This window comes from Pteropus vampyrus, unplaced genomic scaffold, assembly GCF_000151845.1.
Source record: "Pteropus vampyrus isolate Shadow unplaced genomic scaffold, Pvam_2.0 Scaffold7, whole genome shotgun sequence".
NCBI lineage: Eukaryota > Metazoa > Chordata > Mammalia > Chiroptera > Pteropodidae > Pteropus > Pteropus vampyrus.
Window position 1 is genome coordinate 4,696,465 of NW_011888788.1, and position 10,288 is coordinate 4,706,752.

At 36.8% G+C, this 10,288-nt stretch overlaps 1 protein-coding gene and 1 pseudogene across 1 annotated transcript in view; one reads left to right on the forward strand and one right to left on the reverse strand.

The window, feature by feature from the left end:
• The window catches only part of HAO1 (hydroxyacid oxidase 1), a 53,779-nt gene that overhangs the window by 36,250 nt on the left and 7,241 nt on the right, over positions 1-10,288 (reverse strand). The window lies entirely within an intron of this gene.
• LOC111746807 lies at positions 2,218-2,336 on the forward strand (annotated as a pseudogene).

The following is a 10,288-nucleotide window of genomic DNA, read 5'->3' on the forward strand; positions in this document are numbered from 1 at the left end:
ACTTTGTTAGAGGAAGGAGAGTTTATTACGCTGGCGGAGCTCGTGAGGCAAAAGGCATGAGCTCATTCTGGTTAGATTTCACAGCTTATATACCCCGGTAGTGTTCCATGCAAGGGGCATGTGATTCCTTGTCTGAGGGTCTACGTGCACTTCCTGACTCAGGATGGTCGAGAGGGAATTTCAGGTGGGGGTTACAAGGGGAAAGGAATTTCCAGACCATCAGTCCTATCTATTTACAGATCCTTTCTCTTGTAGGTGTAACAAGTTTCCAGAAGACCATTCAGAAATCTATAGGGTGTGGTTAATCTACAACCCACTGACTCGGTCATTTCTGCAAGCCTTTTCCTTTGCATTTTTCAGATGCCTCTTTTAGTAGGATGGGTAGTGGCTGGTGCCTAGCTTGCCAACTGCCAGTCACATCCTGATGATGAATCTGTCTTTCTTTTCCACTGGTGTCCCTCTGGAGAGAGGCGCAGGTACTTTTGCCACATTCATCTCTTACCAGTTTTAAAGTCAAGGCATTAAATTGTACTATAGTAACAGTCCCTCGGCACACTTAAATATTATCAGATGTATTTTAAAAGGTTGCTTATCTAGGATTTGCCCAGCTTCCTAGATTTTAGATTAGAAGCAAAAAAAAAAAAATGACAAAAATAAAATAAAATGGCTGAAGATAAGGAAGATGAGAGAGAGGTTACTCAAAGCTGAGAAGGCACAATTTACCAATTATAAAATAGCTTCCAAATGTTTAATGTCGGGTCCAACAGTCTTACACAAATAAATAAGATGCTGAATCATCAAGTAAAACTAAAGTTCACCATGGCAGGATTGACAAGGAAGGGGATTATAATGTAGTTGAGAATGATGTTCATCCACAGCCACTACGACAGCATCAGAGGAAAATATGTTAGTTATCAGTGGGAGCAGATGTCTATTATTTGGAACATAAATTCATGTGAGACAAATCACATACCCAGAACAATGAAGCAATGTGCCACTTTGGGTCCAAATGATTTCTTTGAAAATAGCTCTCTTTTAGGGAGAAGGTGAGTTAAGTTTCCAAACTTATGTGTTTGAAGGAAAAGGGGTAATATATTCAAAGGGCCTAAAGTTTTTTTAAGGTGCATTTGATTAAAAAGCTCCTGTAAAACTGAGTCACCAAAACAGCTGTGCTGAAATTTTGTTAAGAAAATGCATTTTGTCATCTGTTCAGGAAGTCATTATGTAATGGGGAAAATATGCAATGACAAAGTACCAAACAGTTGTGTGGTTCTAAACTCAGGATCTTATACCCTGAAATGTTGGCATAAATGTGCACCCTCACATTCATTGACTGTGTTAACCTTTCTTTGCACAGGAACTTTCATGATACAGGTTTGTTAAAGACACAATTAACATTATGCTATAACTGTCTAAAATTACCACTGAGTTTACTCTGAAAAAGAATGTTCTGAAGTCAATAATCGAAAAGAACAAACCTTGCACTACAATTATGCTTGAAATATTTAGGAACGGTCAAACAAATCTTAATTTACTATTTGGGGAACTTAACCAATTTAAACACTGCCAATTAAGGCCAAGAAACCAGACTTCAACTTTCTAGTGCTTTCATGATGGTCCCTTGTCTGAATTTGGAGCAATAAAGTCATAAGTGATCATGTTGTCGCTACATCTCAAGAATTCTTTTTTTACTGAATATTTTCAAGGAACGGTTAGTCCCAATGACATCTTAGTTCCCCTTCCTTGCTTCCACTTTATCTCTGGGGCAGAACTCTGCAATAGACTAAAATATTAGCTGTACTGTAATGATTCCAGGTTATTATTCTGCCATTTTATTGAGTTGTCTGGTCCGGGCATAACTGGCAGATCGCATGGAGACCACCCTACAAGTAAGATGCCTTTTAAAAGGGTTTCAAGAAATATCAAGTTTGCACATGATGACTTTGATCAACTTCCCTCAGTTTAACAACCTCAGCATTGGGATACACGTGAGCTTCTGATTTCTCACTGTCACACTTTAAGTCATCAGGAACACTAATATTTCGAGAATAAGCAATCTCATGCTCTCAAGAAAGCTGCCCAATAGCTTAAATTATTGTGCAATATCTTAGAAATCATAACATATAATGTTGGTCTTTTACATAGCTAGAATCTAATTTAATAGCTATTTTTGATTTGAAGTTTGTCTCATTGCAAAGTGATTTATACCCTGAATCTCTCTACAGCCATGCCACCCTGAACAAGCCCAATCTCGTCTGATCTCGGAAGCTAAGCAGGGTCGGGCCTAGTTAGTACTTGGATGGAAGACCACCTAGGAAAATCAGGTGCTACAGGCGTAAAATTTAAAAAATTTAAAAAATAAGGGCTTGTAAGCTGACAAGGTCCTTGCAATCTGTGAGGTCAACCAAGGGTTGCCTTGCCTAAAAAAATAAAATAAAATAAAAAATTTAAAAAAATAAACACAATCTATCTTTTAAAAAATGTTAGATATGAATTATACATTATATATAATACATCTATGCATATTTGTAAAGTCCATAATTTTTAATATATATACATGTACGTGTATATGTATACGTAATGTGCACGAGTCTATGCAGAAAGAGCACATCCATTGACTTTTGATTGCTGGAAAAGAAGGCTCAAAACATAAAACAGCTGAAGTAGGTTGAAAATAAAGGTGAGAAAAGGTGTAAATTGATTTTTTTTTTTACTACAATGATACAAAGAGGTATTACCTTTCCAATGTTTAACTGATATAATTTGGAAAAGGTTTGAGTGAACTGTCCTTTCTTTTATTCCTTCCTACTTTTGTTTCATTTTAGTAAAAATGGATGAAATAATAAACAGAGACAAATAACTGGGTTGGACTCCAAAGTTAAATACTCAAACCCTGTCTTAACCATTGACCAGCTCTAGACCTTGGTCAAGGGTGTCCTCTTTCATGTCAGTGTGAGGAAAATGATAAACGATAATCACCTTGAAGGTCTGCTGTGAGGATTAATGATAGGAATGTAAAGTTCAAGCTCCTGGTGCATAAAAGACACTCACTTCAGAAAGAGTAAAAGTTTCATTTAAAGCAAGTTGGGTGCTTTTCCTGGATTTAGGTAAAATCAAGAATAATGGGGATATTTTCCTCATAGTTATGCTGAAACGTATATCTACTCAGTCACCTAGTAGAACATATAGATATATAAATCAATAAAGCTTTCAAAAATACATCGTTTGGGTCTGGAGCAAAGGAAGTGACAATTTTTCTTGCTGAATGGTCTTTCACTCAATGTTAAGGTTGATCACTTAATCTCGGAAAATCCAGAAAATTCAACAGCTAAAGCTCTCGCCTACACTCTAATTCAGTTCTTTGGGGTCTGTATGCCTCTTTGTGCTACTCTGCAATCTGTTCCACCTGCACCTTAATAGGCGGTCAAGTCACAGCTCGGTCCCGAAACTTCACTTCGGAATGTTCTGGCCTTTTAGGCTCAAAAAGAAAGTGTTTAGATTTAATGGTTTTATGGTCCATCGAATCCTGTGTGGTAGCCTCTAATTGCATCCAGGGGCAGGAATTTCTTTTAAAAACTTTTTTTTTTCTTTTGACAGTTTAATAAGAATTTGCTAATATGCTGAGCATTCCTGGAACACATTAGGTGAGTTTTAATTTTTCTCTATTTGAGGTCCCAGCACTCCCTCATGTGGCACTTGTCCATATAACAAGTCAGAAGCAAAAGGATAAATGAATATTTAATCTTTTTCTCTTTCTTTTTCACTTTCCATGTTTAAATGGAGCAAAATAGCTAATATAGTTCCATGGAGGATGAAATAAAATTTTATTACAGCCGCTATGTGTAAAACCAGAGAGATTTCTACGATAATGTCCTAAAAGCCTCAGTGAATAGTAGGCATTTTATTCATTGGTTCTTTGAGAAGTTATAGGCGCTCTACTTATCTGGCAAGACAGAAATTTAACCTAATAAGACCACTTCTTTTATATACTGCTAGCGTTTATTTTTATTGTTGCTTTGTCCTTCAATATTTTAATTATTTATAGAAATTATTTTATATTCATCCTTGCTTATATGAAAGATAAAACTTAAAATATAAAAAAAAACACAATCTAATAGTTTCAAATGAATGTGCCATTATAAGTAGAAGCATTTATATGGCTGCTTAAATATTATAATTGTCAATTATTAAAATGCTGACTAAATCATCTACTGCAATAAATCTCTTATTCGTAACACGATGCATGGCACACTGCTCTCCACTCGGTGTTTTCCAGTTTTTTTTTTTTCTAGCTTAAGAGTTCTAAGAGTTTTAATTTTCATTTGTTTAAAATTCAAACCCCTTAATTTCTGCTCCTGAATTTTGCAAAAGTTTCACGTTTCCCAATGAGTTTAATATTCTTTAGCTTATTCCTTCCATCCTCTCAAAACTGAAGGAAGAAAACTGTAAAAACATAGAACATTCACAGTTAATACTCTAAGACTATAGCATAGCATTTGCTGCAGTTAATGACATTGGATATATCAGTAACTGACCAGGATATTACAGACAGCCTTGCGCACATTATCGATAACGGTGGGGAAAGTACTTAACCTCTCCAAGCCTCGATTTCCACATCCACAGGAGCTGGAGAAAGATCCTTACAGCTTCGGGATCACACACTGTAAGATGGTGGTCAGGGACAGATGAGTTAATAAATTCAAATTGCCCGGCACACATTAATGGCTAAACGAATGTTGGCTATCATCATTTTCCACGGACTATCACTTTTTAAATTTTATGTAGCATTTATTAAATATCTATTTGTATTTTCAGGAAGATCCAGAGATAAATGCCTATCTGCTTGCTCTCCTCTATTCCAAGAATGTAGCTATGAGAAATGAAAGTCGAAGGCACACAAATGCTTACTTCACCTGACACAGAAGAGCTGGCATAAAAGATAGAAGATAGAGAATAGAGATGAGATTTCAGAAATATAAGGAAAGTCAGTTCTCGACTTTGAATGACCTCTCTTTTTGTATTTGATAAAATTTTAAATACTACTGTTGAGAATTTTCTGTTTTTGTTTTTTGAGTTTTCCCCATGTGGAGCCTTTCTTCCTTTGTTTTTGTCTTAGAAGCAGAACTCTTTCTTTAAAGAACTGTTTTTTTGAACTGCAACATGCAACACAAGTCGCTGAGTGCTCAGCGACACACCTAATTTTCCTGAGACCCTTGGGAACAACCCCAGCCTCTTTGGGACATGGTAAGCAAATCACTGATCTTGCTTCAGCAGAGCCCACTCTATCACTGAGGAAACATAATCCTAGAGAGTGAAAATGACCTGCCACAAGAAGTGAAACTAGTTAGTGGTGAATTTTCACATAAATCAGATGTCCCAGCCGGACAGCCCATGGGACAGTTGTAGCCCACAAAAGTATTTGCTTTGGCTCATACCTTTTTGCCCCAAACAGTGTTTCAGAGAATTTTGATTTATTTGCCAACATTTAAAAACCAGTAGATTGCACATAAAAATAAAGGTTTCTGGCTTCTCTTAAAATTTTTGAAGATTTGGCATCCCACATCCTCACTCCCTTGGGGCAACAGTTGGTGAGTGTCAAACTGCCCCCCTTTTGATGGAATCTGCAATCTCAGGTCTGCTAGTGTCCACCACTGAGCTGGCATTGGTGTCTTCTTAACTTCAACCTTCTCTGGATGCTTTTATCTGGACATTGTTATCAGCCTGGCCCTAAAGCCATTTTTTAAGGTTCCTGGATAAAGTTTAGCAAAAATGTGTGTGTGTGTGTGTGTGTGTGTGTATCTCTTTAGTAAAGAGTAATCTGCATTCCCACTAAGATCTTAATGGAGTATACTTTTCTGAAAGTGGCTTTTCATGTGTAGAAGAAAAAGATTTGGGGGACTCCAGATTCTGAGGGGCAAATAAAATCATAGCCATTTTGGGAAGATTTCCCTAGCATTTATCTCATGTAATCCTCATAAGAACCCCTAACGGTAAGAGCTCTTATTTAACTAGGGCTGCCAGATATAGCAAATAAACATACAGGATACCCAATTATAAATAATTTTTGTTTATCTGAAATTCACATATAACTGGCTCCCTGTATTTTATTTGGCCATCTTGAAATTGAAAAAAGAGTAGCTCCATTGGTCACTTTATAACTACGTAGCTGTGTAAAAAAGTAGAGCTCTGTTCTTGGGCCCAGTTTATAATTGAGGAAGTGCCCCACAATAGCGAGAAGAAAGGCCCGAAGATCTTCGAAACAGAGCTCCGTGATCCAGTCGGGAGAGCCAACTGTGAAAGTGAGACTACAGTACTGTAGCAACTTCCAGAACTTTCTAGATGCTCATTTTAATTATTCAGGCCAGACCATTCTCTGGGGATTTAAATAACCCTCACCCATACTTACTGACTAGGCTGATGGGGATACTTTCTCCAGAGAGAACTGCTCAGTAACCCCTGTCCTCTGAACGTGGCCCCTTCCAGCTAAAGGCCAAGATCCTGGATATAGGAAACCTTGATTAAGGGCCAGATAATTAGGGAGGTAGAGGAAAAAAACCCTCTACAACAAGGTCCATAGATTTCACAATCTCCCCAAGGATCAGGTTTGCTTGAGACAATTTCCATATTTTGAAACAACAGAGTAAATGAAATATCTGCTGCATAATTCCATATTGATTTACTGAGTTTTGAGCAAAGAAAGCAGTCTCTACCAAAGGTGAATATTCTCACACTCTTACTTAAATTTGCCTGCAGCTATATATAATCTTCAGTTAGACACTGTCTTGGTTTGCATCCTACCAAAAGCCAACAATGGGACAAAGATATAAGTTCAAGTCTTTTTGGGGGAATGACGACAAGGTAAACTGAAGGAGTAGGAAAACAAGGTAAACTGAAGGAGTAGGAGGGCAGTCAATGAAGGGCGTATTAATGGGCAGGTAACTTCTGAGGGCAATTGGGGCTTAATCCCATTTGGGAACCCTGGGTGACAGTACAAGGAAATGCTTCAGCTACCTTCATCAAAGAGAGCTCAGGTATTTATTCACTAGATCTTATATATCATTGGCTGAGCAGTCCTCCCACTAACGCACTCTCAACCCACCCTACCTGACATTTGTCATTCTGTTGCCAGAGAAAATGTCCGGCAAAAAGATGCCAGTACTGGTACAAATGGTAAGTGACAAGGGAATACACCCCAGGCACCAACAGCATCTGCTCCAGATACACACCTTTTCCTTCCACATCGTCGATCCATCCCACAACCAAAACATACCAATTGAGGGATACTCTTCGTTATGAGCTAATTACCATTGGATTTCAACATTAATCTAAATATTAAATAGACCATCAACTCCATAGGTGGGTACATGGAATACAGAAAACGGTAAGAATGTTGAAATCCTTGAAGGATGTTGCTACCACAAATCTGAATCATAAACTGTGATGTCACTGCCCTTACAGGTACCAGATCCTGGATCTAAGATTCTTGAGGGTATTGCCAATTCCCTCAGAGTCACCACACCTTTGTTTTCCTTGTTCCACCTTATCCCAATGTCTACTAAGTATCTCACTCTTCTGGGGGACCTGTTTTGTATGCATATAAATTAATTACTTTTAGGAGATTACAACTGACAGATTAATGGGTTTCCCCTCATGATATTTTATAGGATTTTATGGAAATTAAAGGCTGCACAAGATGCATAGGAGCCCAGACTCTGGAGCCAGACTGCATGGGTCTTAATCCCATCTTTATTATTTATGAATTGTGTGACCCTGGGCAAGTTATTCATCTGCTGTGGGCCTCAGTTTCTCATGTGTAAAATGGACTTAATAATAGTACTATGTCTTGAGGCTGCTCTGAGGATTAAATGCTTTAATACTTGTACTTAGAATAGTGCCTGGAACATGGTAATTGCTTTATAAGTGTTTGATAAATCAATGTAAAGGAATACTACGATACAATAAGTATTTAATAATGCCTCATGGTAAGTGCACAGAGAAATTCATGTTGTATAAAGCAGCCCTACCTAGTTTCTAAGTAAGCTTTCTTATTTTTCTTTCTACACCACCCCCACCACACATAAGGAGCACTGATCTTGGCATCATCAGAAGTGAGGCGGAGAGTAAGTCCTGTCGTTTGCTAGCTATGAAACCCTGCTTTCTCTGGAACTCCAGCTCTTTGTCCACAAAATGGGGACAGTGACACCTGTCAAAAATCAGACAAACTAAAAAGTTTTATATATGTGTGTGTATAACTTTTCAGGCTCAGGGTGTTTTACCAAGTGAGCTCTGCTTACTGCCTTCTTTTACTTCCTCTCTGTCATTTCCATTCTCTTCATGTTCTTTTTTTTCCCTTTTTCTCTCTTTTAAATTTAGTTTTTATTGTTTCCTTCTCATAAAATAATCAAAGGAAATTTTATAAGTATGGACCAAAAATAAGAGTATAAAGTCAGGAGTAATCCCATCGTTTATAAATAAATACTTGTAAAATGTAGTCTGCATTCTTAGTCTTTAGTCTAAAATAAAATAAATGTATGTTAGGACCTTACTATTGTTTGTAACTGCTTTTTAAAAATTATTATATTGTCACATCTCTCTATACTACTATATTCTTTCTATGATCTGATTTTTAAAAAATTATCTTATTTTTAATACACTCTCCTTTTTGCAATATTAAAATTACAGAGGCATGTATCTTCTTGCAGAAATGTTTTTCCTCAAAATAATATTTTCTTCGAATTCTAAAATTTTTTTAGGAATTTACAGCATCACAGAGAATTCACATTTTTAAAGCTTTGATACACAGTGCCAAATTATTTTCTAGAAAGATTATTCCATTTTACACTTTTTCCATTAGTTTTGAAAATGTACATTTCCTTCTTTCCTGATTATACTGTATAATTTTAAAATATTAATTTGATATTCAGAAAATGAAATATATGGCTATAATTGACTTTTATTTGATTGTTAGTGAAATTGAATACTTTTCATGTTTATTGGCCATTTTAATGTCTATTTATAAATTTCTTATTTGTCTTTTTCCGCTTACATTTTTTCATTTATTTTGTGTTATGTATTCTTACTCAAATATAAGAGCTATTTACACAGAAAGGGCATTAACTCTTTGCAGTGTCATATTTTTTCAATTTTCTTTTGTTTGCCATTTGTTTTCATTTTTTTATAGAAATTTGAGAGTGGGCAAGTTTTAGTTTTTGTATGTGGATTTGTTTGCTTTTATTTTAATGGTTGTTGCCTATGGCATGCTTGGGAACGCCTCTACTATCTTAACTATAAATAGACAGATATCCATTTAGTAGTTCTCTTCCCCTCCCCCGCTTTTTTTTTCTATTCTCCCAGCCCATATTTCAGAATTACCATAAAGAAATGGCTGGGGCCCAAGACCACTTATCTGCATGTGGTGCTAGAATTAAAGAGGCTCCAGGCACTGACCTAAGTCTGTTCAGAGCAACCTTGTGTCATGCTGATATTCCTCCTGGCAGAATGCTGTGGAAGATGTTTCAGGGAGGGAAGTGAATCTACAAGGTCCTCATTTCTTAGAACTAAAATGCTTAAAAATAGTATTTAATGTGTGCTCTTTGGCCCTGAATTTCCTGCCCTGCTTAGCATCAAGAAGTCAGATAGAATTCATTATCAACTTTTATATGAGTTTCTGAAGCAGAATGTAGGGAGACTGATCATCATGCATACCCTCTCAAATGTTCATAGTTGCTAGGAAACTGGAAAGTTAATAAATTAGCCCTAATAAGGAATTTCTTTACATCATATTTGGATTTCTCATCACTCCCCAGTTGGAAATGCTCGACTGGGAATATAATCCATCTGTAAAAAAGAATAATGGCCCAAAATCATGGCAGAAAACACAACCAACCAGGTCACTGCATTTGCTCTTTCATTGTGAGAATAACGTAGGTTTGGGGGAGGCAGGAAGGGCTTTGAAATAAGGTAGCCACAAGAGTGAATCCTACCTCTGCCACTACCTAGCTGTATAACTTTGGGTGAGTCAATTTTTCAGACCCCTATTTTCTGAGATGTTAATACTAACACTCATAAAATAATTAAAATTTATTGAGGCACTACTCTGTGCCAGGTGCTGTTTTAAGCACTTAATATGTGTGAACTCATTTAATCCTCACAGGAACCCAAGGAGAGAGGTACTATTTTTATCCCCATTTTACACCTGATAAAACCAAGACACAAAACGTATCTTTTCCAGAGTCATACAGCTAGAAAGTAGAGAAGCAGGATGTGCAAGATCAGGCATTTTGATGGC